Raw genomic sequence first — 15,697 nt, 5'->3', positions numbered from 1 at the left:
TAAAAAAAACTCTATTAGCGAAAAGTACAGCAAATGTCATTGCCCGTGAAGCACGAATGTTACTTGATGCACATCTGGCATAAAAAGAACAGTTCAAAGACTCTCTAAATCACATTCAAATAAAGACCAAAAGAAATTATGGTGAATTTTCTTGATGTGGAAGAAACGATTAAATAAACCATGTGCTACTACACAGATCTTTGATCTGAGACTGATCTGGGTCACCACAAAATGAAACGATTGCATGTTAAAAAAAAGTTTTTTTTTGTACCACGTTTTGCAGTAGGTGTAGTGATTTGTAAACTATGCAGACAATGTAAGTATTTAATTGCTTGGAATTCTATTTCATTTGTTTTGGATTTTTCTGAAACTCTGGTTTACATACGTGACTGCGGAATGAATGAGGTCAGAATAGAAGCAGGAAGAGAATTACACCTCATATTAAAGAAAATCTTAACGTAACCCACAATTTATGCTACCCAATCCTTCTTAAAATTAAAATGAACATGAACTGAGCTTTGGATTTGTTCTACTGCATTTTGGCTGTAGGTGTGATTTACTAAGCATGAAAAATAGCAGAAACATAGCATCCGCCTTTATTTATCAATAGAAGACTGAGAAAGCCACAAGCTAAATCTTTTAGTTAACTCTGATGATTGAATAACTATGAAATGCTGCAATTGAGCAGGCTGATTGCTGCACCCAAATTTATTCCTCATCAAATACAATTCTACACTGAGATGAAAGTCCTGGAACATTGCCCTTGTGCTTAAATAGTTTGGTTCTGTGTGCCATATTTATTGGTTATTAGTGACACTGAAATCTTCAACCCTGATAATTGTGAAGGAACTGAATATTATCATGAAAGGTAAGACATAGATGTCAAAAGTATGAAATTTCAATTACACTCATTTTGTAATAATTTGAATTTAATGTTTTGTTTTATTCCTTCCTGGGATGTGGGTATCACTGAGCGGACCATTACTTATTGTCCATCCCAAGTTGTTCTTGACAAGGAGGTGGTGAGTTGCCTTCTTGAATGGCTGCAATCCAATTGCTGGAAGTAGACCCACAATTCTGTTAGGGAGGGAGCGCCAGGACTTACACCCAGGCACTGAAGGAATGGTGATGTATTTCCAAGTGAGGACAGTGAATGGCTTGAAGGGGAACTTTCAGCTGGTGGTGTTACCATGTATCTGCTGCTTCTAGATGATAGTGGTCTTGAGTTTGGAAGGTGCTGTCTGAGGTGCTACCTCAGTAAGTATCTACAGTCTGTCTTGTAGATGGTACACACTGTTGCTACTGCATGTTGATAGTGGAGGGAGTGAATGTCCGTAGCTATAATGCAAGTCAAAGGGGCTGCTTTGTCATGGATGTTAAGTTTTTTGAATGTTGCTGGAGCTGCACTCATCCAGATAAGTGGGGAGTATTCCATCTCACCCTTGACTTGTGCCTTGTAGATGGTGGAAAGGCTTTAGGTTGTCAAGATGTCAGTTACTCACTGCAGGAATCTGGCCAATGACCAGCTGTTGTAGCCTTAGTATTTACATGACCAGTCCAGATCAGTTTCTGGTCAACGTTAACCCCAGAATGTTGGTAGTTGGGGATTCAGCTAAGGTAGTGCCGTCAAATGTCAAGTAAAAATGGTCATTGCCTGATACTTGTGTAGTGTACACATGTTACTTCCTTCCAGATCAAAGCCGTTTGCTTGATTGGCAATACCTGCAATACTGAAACTCAGTAGCAGCAGTGTGTACTATTGCTAAGATGTACTGCAGAAATTCACGAAAGATCCTTAGAGAGTACCTTCTAAACCCACGACTACTTGCATTTAGAAGGACAAGGGCAGCAGATATATGGGAACACTACCACCTTCAAGTTCCCCTCTAAGTCACTCACTATTCTGACTTGGAAATATGTCAGCATTCCTTCACTGTCGCTGGGCCAAGATCCTGGAAATCTCTCCCTAATGACATTGTAATCAACCTACAGCAGGTGGACTGCAGCAGTGAGAAGGCAGCTCACCAGCACCTTCTCAAGGGCAACTGCGGACGGGCAATAAATGCTGGACAACCAGAGATGCCCACATCCCACAAAATGAATAAATAAAACAACTTATCAGATAAAACCTGGATACTGTCCAGGTCCTGCTGGCATTTGGACATAGACTGCTTCTGAGGGGGCATAAATGGTGCTGACCATCATGCAATCATTTGCAAACATCCCCATTTTCTGACCTTATGATGGATGGAAGGTTATTGATGAAGCAGCTGAAGGTGGGTGCACCTGGAATGCTACCCTGAGGAATTTTTGCAGAGATGTTCTGGAGCTGAAATGACTGATTTCCAACATACAGGACTGTGTGCCAGGTGAAACTCCAGTCGTGGCAGAGGTTTCGCCTGATTCCCATTGACGTAAGTTTTGCTAGAGCAGGTTGGAGCCACACTCAGAGAAATGCAACATTGATTTCAAGGGTAGTCACTCGCACCTCACCTCTGAAATTCAGTTCTTTTGTGTCCATGCTTGAACCAGGGCGGTAATGAGGTCAAAAATAGTGTTTCCCTTGCAGAACCCAAACTGGGTGTCACTGAGAAGGTTATTGCTAAGCATGTGTTGGGCTGTTTTAGATATCCAGTACTCATTGTAAGTTAGGTATAGCATAGACAAATGTAGATCAAACTCATTCCACTCAAACATAAACTTCTGTCTCTCCAGTGCATTTCTTTCTTTTGTCTTATAGCTGAGATGAGCAGTCAGGGCCAAAATAGGGACTGATTCATGGTTCGGCTCAGTCCCACTCAAAACTGTATTTGATGCCTCAGTACTTATTTCACGTAATACCCACATGTCCATGCACATCAGGACATTAGAACACATTGTCTTGGATTAAATTGAGGTCATTGCACTCCTTTGTTCCTTGAATTGAAGTAATAGAAGACTGTGTCTATATCTGCCAACACCCAAACTACGTCATTCCGTTAAAGAGGGAGTGGTAAGGAAATGAATAGAATGTCTCGTTATAAGAGGACAATAAAAGTACTGAAAATAATTTTATACCATTGCTAAATGCTATGTAAACAAATTTTAATCCCACTTTAATTTCAAATTATTGTGTGTAATCCCTGTTATCATTGGCTGGAATTGCATGCATGCAAGACTTTAACCATATGGTCTAAGTAAGTTGAGACAACAGAAACATTTCAAAAGACGTCATCTTTTCCGAAAGGTTGTGTTATGGCACGGTGGTGAACCCCTCTGCTAATTAAACCAAACATCCAGAAGAGCTCACCTGGCCTCGTAATCTGTTACAGTATGAGTGACAGAGAGCTCCCAACTTCCACTATGTAAAGAAAAAAAATATCAATTTCGTCTTTAACTCTAAAAGTGAACATTAAACAACAACATTTTACAACTCAAAGCCTCCTTTCTCTTCAAGGTTTGTTATGTACCTCCAACTCTATCACAATATACTCTCCCAATAACCACCCATATTACAATTACATCAACTTAATTTTCAAAACCAGACAGTGGCGGTTGTCTCCGGTGTTCCTCCTTCTTCTAGCTGTAGATCTCCTTGAGTTTTCTTCAGTCTTTTCCTGCAAAAATGTTTAATGTGAAATAGGTACCTTTTTGATAGAGAGTGTTTTGCTTGTAGTTACTCTGGTGATGGCAGTTGGTTGCTCTCTGGCTAACTCTCAAAATGCCGGCTTCTTTATACCCCAAACATCGGATCATGTCATTGGTTCATGGTTGGCCAAAACAATAAATTCAAACTTGATTGATTTTAGTATCCTGGGACATAATTTAAACAGATTGTTTAGATTGGAATGGTGGTCATAACAGCTGATGTATCTAGTTTACAGCCAAGTGTTACATATTTTCAATTTTCTGATAAACTCTGAGACTGCTAGTCAGTCACATGACAGGTGTCTGCACGCTGTCAGTCCAAAACAGCTTTCACTCTCTCATAAAGGGACAGTACACACCTTCAACTTCATAACAGTTTGGAATGCAATTTTTCCATTTGTCTTGAAGTCAAGATGCAATAATAAAAATTTGCATCGTTTGCATGTAATATCACCATGACAACATCACACAGATCTCCTGCATCTTGGTTATCTCCAAGCTAACAAAACTATTTATCAGATCAGGATAGATTACTTCTAAATTAGGATTACATTTCATATTTCACTGATCAATCTCCTTTCTTAATCTGGCATTGTTTACATGGACAGCGAAACAGTGTAACTACAAATACATGCTTTTTGAATGGTTCGATGTGCTTTACTCAAAGGATATTCTACTTCAAAAAGAATTATAGCATTTAAATTGTCAACCCAAATCAAAAACAAGAGCATTTGCACTGCTTGCGATAGAAGTTTTGTTTAACATCCCACAGAGAGAAAAGTATTGGCTATTGCCCATGCTAAGCTCCAAAATACCAGTCTTGAGTCAGGAGGTACTGTACATTGCACTTTAGGCTATTAGCGTGGCAACTTTATCTGTGCAACTTGGCCTACTGGAGAAAATGCTGCTTTATAACAACTTTTGCGATAAGAGTTGAAAGTGTGAGATGACTGTTTTCTTTTAAACGGACATTTTTTTACTACTTGATAGTTTGAGCATTTTCTTCACATAAAGTATTTTTCAACTTGTCAAAAGATATTTAAACAGAAAATAATTATTTGAAAGCTTGTGATCTTCCTGTGGATCTAACTGTTGGTAAGTTGCTAATGAGGATAACCTGTAATGCACAGTCTCATTCATGCATTGTAAAGATTCTTGCATGTTAAAATATCAAAGTATGCATCTGACTCACCTTGATTTTTTAATAAGTTTTCTTTATCAGTATTGTTTTGGACAAATTTAAAGTAGATCTTAGCTTAGACAATTGTACACAATTGATTCACCCACAATATGATTTAGCTGCCATGTATGTTCAAAGAAAGTGTCAGGACAATGATGCTTAATAATGTACATGCGCAAAAAGTCCCTGTCAGCTATGTCTCAGCTTCCTTTATGAATATTTCCCTAAGCACATTATGTGTAGAAGACAATGCTTTTGGGTTTCTAAAACTACTCATTGCCCTCCCTGAATATTCTTCATGATACTTTCTTTCTCAGTTAATGGGGTTTGTATTGGAATAGATGACTACGGTAGTAAAGCCACCTGAGATTTTTGCATGTATCAGTTGGTTTGTTGCCCCTCCTGGCCTAACAATTTGGAATTTAAGTGGTATCTGACCTTAAGTGGGTGGCACGGTGGCTCAGTGGTTAGCACTGCTGCCTCACAGCGCCAGGGACCCGGGTTCAATTCCCAGCTCGGACAACTGTCTGTGTGGAGTTTGTACATTCTCCCTGTGTCTGCGGGGGTTTCCTCCCACAGTCTAAAGATGTGCAGGTTAGGTGAATTGGCCATGCTAAATTGCCCATAGTGTTAGGTGCGTTAGTCAGGGGTAAATGTAGGGGAATGGGTCTGGGTGCGTTGCTCTTCGGAAGGTCTGTGTGGGCTTGTTGGGCCGAAGGGCCTGTTTCCACACTGTAGGTAATTGAATCTAAACCTTGTAGACATCATGGTAGGTGCCACTACTTTTACTGCACATCGGTGTAAGAGAGTAAAGTATGATCAAATTGTCATTTGAAAGGACAAAAGTTGAGAATTTCTGAAAAGGAAACATATTTTTGAAGCTTTTCTTTTTGCTGTCATCAGGACAGAATCTCAAGAACACCTACAAGGGAACAACAATTTATCCTGCATGACAACAGGATGCTGATTGGTTGGCAAATGGAGTCTAATTGGTGGAGGTGTTGCTAAGGGAAATGCACGATGGAACAAATAACTGCCAAGCTTTCTTTAAAAATTCAAACCAGACTAGTTAACTGTGATTGGTCATGGAATTGCAAATGGGGATTGGATGAAAGGGAGGTGGCGAGGAACATAAACACAAGTAGAGTCTGGGTGAACTGAATAGATCTCTACTGTAAATTCAGTCTAATTTAATGTGATTAGCCAAATGCCTTCCTGATAGAAACATATTATGAATATTTAGCTTATGGCATTAGTTTTTGTAGTTCTTTGGAATTCAATTAGTGGTTTACCGGTATTTGTAAAAAGTGGATCTCGCTATCTCGGACTTTGAGCTGTAGCTCTTCAATAACTTAATCATACCAGAGTTGTGCACAGACATTGCCGAATCTTGCATTAGCCTGTTGATTGAATGCAACATACGCTAAAGAATGCTCCCAACTCTTCTGTAAATATCGGGATGATGCAGGTAAAATTTAAAGACTAAATAATTGAACAGTTGTCTCTGTACTACCTTTGTCTATCTGTCATGAAGCTAGAGTATCCTTTTGTAAAATTCAGATTTCACACACATTTATTCAAAGTTTGCAACAGATTGTTCTAATTTCCTATCAATAAAGCAGCAACAAATCACAATACAAAGGAGGCTAAGAAGTACCAATCAACAGTGCACGGCTAATAAGCAGTAAATATCAAGAACAGAAGCACCCACTCAGAAAATGCTTGTTTATTTAAAATCCTTTCATCTGATATCACGGTCCCATTAAACTAAGGACATCAAATACTGGTATTAGTCAGCCCCTGGCTGGGGAGGTGTGCTGGAACAGTGGAGGACTATGTGAATTGGTTCCTCGATGCAGATGACCAGAAGCACAGAGGCCGCGGATTCCAAGGATGCAGGTAGCCTACTGAGATGATTAAAAGCTAAATTATGGACCATTTCGTGGTGGATTTGGCATTTTGTAAGTCTGGTTTCTGCCCCTTTTTTTTTACACCCATGCTAGATCCAGTCTCCCGTGCTCAAATTCAACCCAAGGTTGCTGACATAGTAAAATCAACAAACCACAGCAAAATGATGTACTGCATTTATCTACAGAACCACATGTAATGATTAACAATGTCTCAAGGTTAGATTAGATTCCCTACAGTGTGGGAACAGGCCCTTCAGCCCAACAAGTTCACACTGACCCTCCGAACAGTAAGCCACCCAGTCCCATTTCCCTCTCACTAATGCACATAACTCTATGGGCAATTTAGCATGGCCAATTCACCTGGCCTGCACGTCTTTGGACTGTGGGAGGAAACCAGAGCCCCCAGAGGAAACCCACGCAGACACGGGGAGAATGTGCAAACTCCACACAGTCACCCAAGGCTGGAATCGAACCTGGGATCCTGGTCCTGTGAGGCAGCAGTGCTAGCCACTGTACCGTCCTAGTAATGTATCAAGCAATGTTTTAACCTGGAGACCTGCCCCTCTCCAAGATACCAGAGTCTTGAGTTCATGAGGCTTCTGAGAACAATCATTCTGTCAGTTAAAGCAGGGCTGAAATAGGTAGTGCATTATAGAACTAGATAGTACTGATAATACTTGCATAATCCATAGTAAGCTGTGGATTATGAGTTCCAGTGAATAACTTAAGGGTATTTGCCACCCAAGTCTAATGAACATCACATTCTGAATCTCAGTCTGTACCTGAACTGTTTTTTAAATGATTAATGTGCCACTCAGAATCTGTGCTGAGGGATGTTTTTTGTTCATCCTAACAGCTTTCAAAAACTATTTTCTAATCACACTGTTCAGTGACATTATTACACACCACTGGAACATGTGGGACTCGAACTTGGGCAGTTTTACGTTTAGCAAAATAGTGATACAAAAGACACAAAATGTTTTGTGGTGTTTTTTCAAGTGTTACCAACCAAATGTGAGATACTATGGCAGATATTATCTGTTTTAATGAGTGTTTTAAAGGAGGAGGGAAAGGTAGCGAGGTTTAGGAAGGGAATTTTAAAGAATAGGATCAGCCTGCCCATAGATAGTGGAGTGTTTAAAACAAGAGATGCTCAAGAGACTGGAATAGGGTAAGGGTCAGGACCTTGAAGGATTGTAAAACTGAATGAGATTTCAAAAATATGAATAGCAGCTGAAGTGGGATGGGGATGGTGAGGTCAGAGTCATCGAGGAATTTGAAAACGTGTTTTTTCGAGGAGAACAGTAACGAAACCATTACTCTGGTAACTGTGAAGCTTTGTGTACAGCCAAATTAATGATCAACATTTGAACATTATCTTTAAGTCATTTTAACCAGCAGAATGGTACAGAAAGATGGGCTGAATCTTTTTAGGCAGTCTTCTTTTTATTCATTTACGGGATGAGGGTGTTACTGGCTAGGCCAGCCTTTATTGCCAACCCTAACTGACCAGAGGACAATTAAGAGACAACCTCATTGCTGCTCTTTTCCCTAAAGTGGGGGAGTTCAAAGCTAGGGGGCATATTTTTAAGGTGAGATGCAAAAGATTTAAAAAGGACGTGAGGGGACTTTTTTTTAACACAGAGAATGGTTCGTGTGTGGAATGAACTGCCAGAATTAAGTGGTGGATGCAGGTACAGTTACAACGTTTAGAAGGTCTGAGGATAAGTTCATGAAAAGGAAATGTTTGGAGACATATGGGCCAAGCCCAGCTAAGTGGGACCAGTTTAGTTTGGGAAAATGGTCGGTGTTGACTAAATCGACCCAAGGGAGTATTGCTCTGCTGTATGACTCTGGAGTCACAAGTAGGCCAGCAGTTTCCTTCTCTGAAGGACATTAGTGAACCAGTTTGGTTTTCAGACAATTGATATTGGTTTCATGGTCATCATTAGAGTCTTAATTCTAGACTTTAATTGAATTCAAATTTCACCGTGGGATTTGAATTCACATGATCACTGGGGTCTCTGAATTAATAGTCTCATATCAAGACCACAAGCCTATTATCTCCCCGCTGTTTTGAGTGAGATTCCTGGAACCCAGTCTGCCCGTGGCACATAGAGTCATAGAATCATACAGCCCAGAAACAGACCCTTCAGTCCAACCAGTCCTTGTGAACATAATCCCAAACTAAACTAGTCCCAGGCCTGCTCCTGGTCCATATCCCTCCAAACCTTTCCTGTTCATTTACTTATCCAAATCTCTTTTAAACACTGTAATTGTACCCACATCCTCCTCTTCCTCAGGAAGTTCATTCCAGGCATGAACCACACTCTGTGTAAAAGATTTGCCCCTCACGTCTTTTTTAAAAATATCTCTCATTAAAAACAGTAACTTTTCTCACGTAACCTTCTGCTCCTTATCTCATTAATTATGTAACTGGTCTCGACAGCACCCTTCCTGTGGGATCACACGGCAGGAGAGGCCTAAATGCATGTCGCTGCCGGGACTTTGTGACCTTCATGCCACATTTGAACCCCAGCTCCACAGCCACTTCAGACACTGTAAACCTGGAATGGCCGCTCCCACTGCACCGTTATCCCCATAGAAATGACCAAGAAGCAATGTCAGCTCCTCAGTTCGCCGACAGGGACCTGGAGGTGGTGTAGATGATGGGAATGCTGTATCCTGCTGATGGTCCCCATTGACTTTCAAACATGGCCATTTATTTGAAGCAAATGCAGTGTGTTTGCTGCATACGCTGCTGGCACTTGGAGCAGGCATGACATTGATGTAGTACAATGCTGCAGAGCAAAATGTCTGTCTGCTTGACTGTTCAGTTATCTGCACTGCGACAAAGTACCTGCCTGTCCATTTGTACTAAGAAGCAATCAAGCTGCAGAGACTGGCATTCTGCACCTGAGCACTGAAGACCCTGTATGGTAAAGAGCATTTAGAGTCGAGAGTGTAGTGCTAGAAAATCATAGCTGGTCAAGCAGCATTCTCCTGCTCCATGGATGCTGCCTGACCTTCTGTGCTTTTTCCGCGCCACAATCACGACTAATCTTTAGCATCTGCAGTCCTCACTTTCTCCAAAGAGCATTTAGAGCCACACAGAGGCTTGTACCTCCCAGGTAAGCACAAAGTGCACAAGTGAGCACTAAGGAAGCAAGCTAAGAGCCATAAGATGCACCCTTTATAGACACTGGAACAGGATACTATGTCCAATCTGAAACAACTAAAGAGGACGAGGAAGTAGAGGAGGGGTGCGCAGAGGGGAAGGGAAAGGCAGACGGATTGCAAGACATAGATGCCCCTGAGCTCCAGAGTGATGTTGATGGCCTGAATTGGTGAATGAGTTGATTTGAGAACAGCACAATGGTGTGGTGAGGCTGGTGGATTATCGCTTTTGACAAAAGAGGATAATGTCCATTTACCACACAGGGACATTGTATTGAAGGCACAGTCACACAATGGCTGGAACAAGCATTCAGTGAGCTGTAGTTCCCAGATTTAACTACTAGGAATTTGCATGGTCTACTTTTCAGGAAAGGAAGTGAAAGTGGTGTATAATTAATAAGATACAAATGCATGTAAATAAGTTGCGAGGTTCTAAAGTTGCCATTTAAACCCCAAGGGGAAAATTGGAAAAGATTTTCTTGATGTCAAGTTTTGAATTTCTCCATTCTCTCCATGTTTACCCAACTTCCATGTCATTGTTTGCATCACATCAAGAGTAGAGGGATCTTCTTAGATGGAGGTGGGTCGAGGATGAAGGATATTTGGGCGAGGACAAGCTGATGTAATTCTATATCTGTTAGAAAATCAGACAGTCTCTCATTTATATGGCCTTACTGCATTTTGTGTTCATATTTGTGCTTGTGGCAAACACAGAAATTGGAGAAACTCAGCAAGAAAGTCAATGTCATTGCAGTGTGAAGGATTACACAGGTAGTTTCCATTATAGTAGTAGATATGTAGATTTTCCTTCTTTCTCCTTCCTTTTCTTCTCCCTCACCTTCCTCGTTTGTTTCAGATTTTCAGCATCCGTGGTATTTTACTTATAATTGTGGCCACCTTGTGTTGTAATCTTGCCAGTGGAGGTGCTCCTTCAGAAAGTCAATGTCATTGCAGTGTGAAGGATTACACAGGTAGTTTCCATTATAGTAGTAGATATGTAGATTTATAGGAGGGGAATAAAAGCAAGGAGGATTCATTAGCCGATGATTGAAAACTCGTGTTTTGGCCATTCTGCAGTTTAATTTGTGGGGTGACCCATGGGAAGCTGAGAGACCCCATGTGGAGTTTGCAAACCAAGATTGTTAACATATCATCAATGGAATGTGAAGGGAAAAATTAAACTTTTTCATTTGCTTGGAGTAAGTAAGGAAAATTATTTCATTATTTTCCAGGCACAATGTTTTAAAAAAAGGACTTTACTGTTGCTGTCTATGCCAGCTGTCAGCTTCATTTTGAAACATTTCAGGGATTACACATCAAATATTGCAAATGGGGATGATTTTTGCAAATTCACACAGTGGCCACGTGTAGCTTGGTGCCAGGAATACAGATTTGAAAAGCTAAGGTTCTGGTGTGGAAGGAGCATTAAGCTTAGTAGCTACAACTCTCATAAACTGACTGAATCGAACATGCGTGTCACTTGGCAAATGCATTGTACTCTAAGCTTGTTATGAGAAGATCAGAGTTTCAGTGCAAAACTATTTGGTAAAAAGGCTGGGGCTTCATTGCAAGGTGACAGCAGATGCATGGATTTTGTATGACCTCACGAACAGCTAGTTCTAATCTAGTCACTGAGGTTTGTTGAGTGACAGTGCATCACATGACAGAACAGAGGGCAGTGTGACACCAGCTTAGGGTTATATTGGGGTCAGTTGATCCTCCTTCAGAAGTGATAGTCATGTTTTACAGAAGTTAAATAATGATGTTTTGTATTAAAAGTGAGAAAGTCACGAAATAATATTTGCGAACAAAGGAGGACGTATTAGTATTGATAATGTATGAGATCTCATCTTGGAATATCTGATTACTGAATTAATCACAGTGATAATAAACAAGCAGGTATTTTCACTGCAGTAGATAACAGCATACTGAGAATTTACTCATTGCAAAGATACTGGGAAGATCGATGCTGTTTTAAACAGCCTGGTGAAAGAAACATACTTAACCACAATAATCCTTGCCATTATCCATACCGTTGTCTTGTGTTCTGAAACAAAAACTGAAATTGTTGGCGAATATCAACAGGCCTGGCAGCATCTGTGGGAAGAAAGCAAATTTAACATTAGAGACTGGTGACTCTTCATCAGAACTGATAGCAACTGGGACAAACTGATATTTATACTGATGATGAAGTGGGAGTGGGAGTGGGAAGGGGTGGCAGGGTGGGCAGCGAGAGAGATGAATGGGGCAGGTAAATGAGGGGATAATGGCTGGCAGATCAGGAAAGAAGAGAAACTGAATAAGTGATAATGAGAGCTGAGCGTAGCAGCAAATGGGTAGACTGTGCTGAAAGCAAACCATATCATGTGATAATAAGCCTGAGAGTAAGTGAAAATAGGTTCGCTGTACAAAAAGTAATCCATGTCATAAGAAGACTGGGTGTGGGGTAAAAAAGAAACAGAAGGATGGAATCAGGCTCGAAGGTTATCGAACTCAATATTGAGTCCCCAAACTGAAAATGAGAGGATTGCACTGAGGCTCACTGGAATACTGCAGCCAACCCGAGACAGAAATGTCAGAGTGGGAACACGATGACGTGTTGAAGTGGCAGTCAGCTGGAAGCTCTGGGTCATTTGTGCAGACAGAACGTAGGTGTTTGGAAAGCGGTCACCCAATCTGCATTTTGTCTCCTCAATGTAGAGGAGACCATATTGTGAACAGTGATTACAGTGGACTGAATGAGTGAAGTGCAGGTAAATTGCTGTTTCACCTGGAAGCTATGTCTACGGCTTTGGACAAGTGAGGAGGTAAATAGGCAAATGTTATACTTTATGCAGTTGCATATTAAGATTGCTGTATGGGTTTGGAGAATTGAGGAGGAGTGGACCAGGGAGGGAACAGTCCCTGCAGAAGGCTGACAAAGGAACGGAAGGGAATATATGTCTGGTTATAGCATCCATTGGGGGTGATGGAGCTGGTGTCATCTTTGTTTCATTATTTTGTTTGAAAATAATCAATAGGCATGTCAGAGATATGCTTTTCGGTTCAGTAATATACTTTTTTCCCCATCTTTACAATTGTTCAACAATTAGTAGACATTCAGATTTTTCTTTTTGCTAATGTTGGCTTTCTCTGTACACAGCAACGATTCAGAATCCTACCTCTCCGTGAATATGCTCCACCCAGAATGTACAGGGTACTTGGCTTATAGAGGATTAAGCGTTCCCACACTATCTAACAATCAAAGGAGCTCTTTAACAGTCATAGGCATGAAAGTGGCAAGCCTAAAACGTTTTAGATAGATACCAAATAACTGGAAATAAATGTTAATATAACATTCAACACATTTGTGAGTCTTCCGATACTGAAACGTTCTGTGTAATGAGACTAGGATAACATTCAGGCTTGGGTTGATAAGTGACAAATAACATTTGTACCACACTAACTGCCAGGCAATGACCATCTTCACCATGGTCAAAGAGCGTGGTGCTGGAAAAGCACAACCAGCATCTGAAGAGCAGAAGGATCGAGGTTTCAAGCATAAGCCCTTCACCATGGTATCTCCACCATGGGTAAACCTCGTGATATTCAGTGACACTACCATCAATGAAATCCCCACTATCTACTTTCTGGGGGTTGCCATTGACCAGAAACTTAACTGGTCCAGCCATATGAGTACAATGGCTGGATACTCTGTCATGAGTAGTCCATCTTCTGATTCCTAAAGCTTTTTAACTCTTTATAAACGATGTGATGGAACACTGTCTGTTTCCCTGCATGAAGATAGCCCTAACAACACTTGAGCTCGACACAGTTCAGGTAAAGCAATCTGCTTAACTGACATTCCATCCACCATCTTAACAATCATACCTTTCATTATCAGCGCACAGAGCATAATTATCCCCTCCTTGGAGGTATCAGTGAGGGGAGATAATTGGGCACGTTGACTCTGGAGAGACACTTGCTCACTTTTCACCACCTTAGCAGTTAGATATTGTTTGGGAAAATCCAAGGGTGAACTTCACTATCAATGAAGGCACTGAAGTGGTTAATTAATGGCCACATAAGGACCTCAACTTTGAACTGGTCTGATGCCTGTCGCCTTGGCAGGTGAGAAAAGTGGCTTCCAATTTGCTTGCCAGGTTTGGAGATGGAAGAGACCTTCATTTGCCCCAGGATGGGACTAGTCAGGGCAGGATGGTGGGCAAAGGATGGTTGCTTGCCAGTGCTCCTTTTACAACTCTTTCTAAACCTAAGAGCTCGACAAAAGAGAACAAGGACAGCAGATACTTAGTAACACAATCACTTGCAGTTTACCTTCCAAGCCAAACACCATTCTGACTTGGAACAACATTCCTTTGTTGTTGCTACATTAAAATCCTGCATTTCCCTCTCTAACAATACTATGGGTGTACCTACACCAAATGGACTACAGCGTTTGAAAAGCAGCTGACCATCTCCTGGACAATTGAAGGTGGGCAATAAATGTTGGCTTTGACAGCAACACTCACATGCCGCGAGAGAAGAAAGAAGTGTTTGGAATATTGCAAGCAATTCTGGTCTCCCTCTTATTGGAAGGATGTTAGAAATTTGAAAGGATTTAGAAAAGATTTACAAGGATATAGACAAGGTTGGAGAGTTTGAGCTATAGGGAGAGGCTGAATAGGCTGAGGCTTTTTTCCCGGAGCGTCGGATGCAGAAGGGTGACCTTATAGAGATTTATAAAATCACAAAGGGCATGGATAAGGTAAATAAAAAAGGTCTTTTCCCTGTGGTAAGCGAATCCAGAACTAGAGGGCAGAGGTTTAGGGTGAGAGGGGAAAAAATTAAAAGGAATGGTGTGGGTATGGAATGAGTTGCCAGAGGAAGTGATGGAGGCTGATATAATTGCAATATTTAAAAGGCATCTGGATGGGTATATGAATAGGAAGCATTTAGAGGGATAATGGGCCAAGTACTGGCAAATGGGACTAGATTAGTTAAAGATATTTGGACAGCATGGATGAGTTGGACTGAAGGGTCTGTTTCTGTGCTGTATATCTCTATGACTCTAAGCACATAAGTATCTTTAAACCGCACACATGGATAACATGAGGGTACATTCACCCTGTGTCTCATGCTTGCACCAGTGTTGAGCAAATAACAAAAGATACTTGTTTTCTGGTTCACGTGCCGAGAACAAAAACTCAACAGTAAATTCTGAGACCAATCCAACTTTTAGAAGCATCAATAGCAAGAGAGGACAAAGATGTTGAAAATGGATTGAAACATTTGTTAATAAATTTAATATGTCGTTCACACAGTATTGAAAAGTTACCTTCAGTGCAATAGCTGATCTGTCACCCTGATGTGCATTTTGCCTCCAGCAAGAATTTGTATTTAATGCAGCAATGCTTATTTTAGCTTCCATAACTTAAAAAAAAGACATGGATGACATGTTACTGAAAAATTCAACAGGTATTAATTATAACTTGTGATATATCTATGTATTAGGGTCACATGCACTTCAGTGTATGGGTTAATATTCAGTTGTTCAGTTCCAAAGAGTAGCATGCTTTCATCAGCATGTCATGCTTCAAGTAGTTGGAGGTGGAGTTTGAGACATATATGTTGATGAGTAGAATGTAAAAAAAAGGTATAACACGATACTCCCCTTTTTCCAAAGAGGAAACAAAAATCTCAGAATTGCATGGTTGTTGATAAGCATGTGGTGTCAATTCAAAAATTATGCAACTGGGTAAAAGCAGAACTTCTAAAATTAATAATTCAAATTTCAATGTACTACTTGAAAAGTTTGATATCT

General features: G+C 40.7%; 1 protein-coding gene across 2 annotated transcripts in view; it reads left to right on the top strand.

Annotated features, from left to right (window-relative positions):
- The window catches only part of klf12b (Kruppel-like factor 12b), a 280,995-nt gene that overhangs the window by 55,622 nt on the left and 209,676 nt on the right, over positions 1 to 15,697 (top strand). The window lies entirely within an intron of this gene.

This window comes from Chiloscyllium plagiosum, chromosome 6 (genome assembly GCF_004010195.1).
Source record: "Chiloscyllium plagiosum isolate BGI_BamShark_2017 chromosome 6, ASM401019v2, whole genome shotgun sequence".
Lineage (NCBI taxonomy): Eukaryota > Metazoa > Chordata > Chondrichthyes > Orectolobiformes > Hemiscylliidae > Chiloscyllium > Chiloscyllium plagiosum.
The sequence above is the reverse complement of the archived record's forward strand: the minus strand, read 5'-3'. Positions and strand labels throughout refer to the sequence as shown.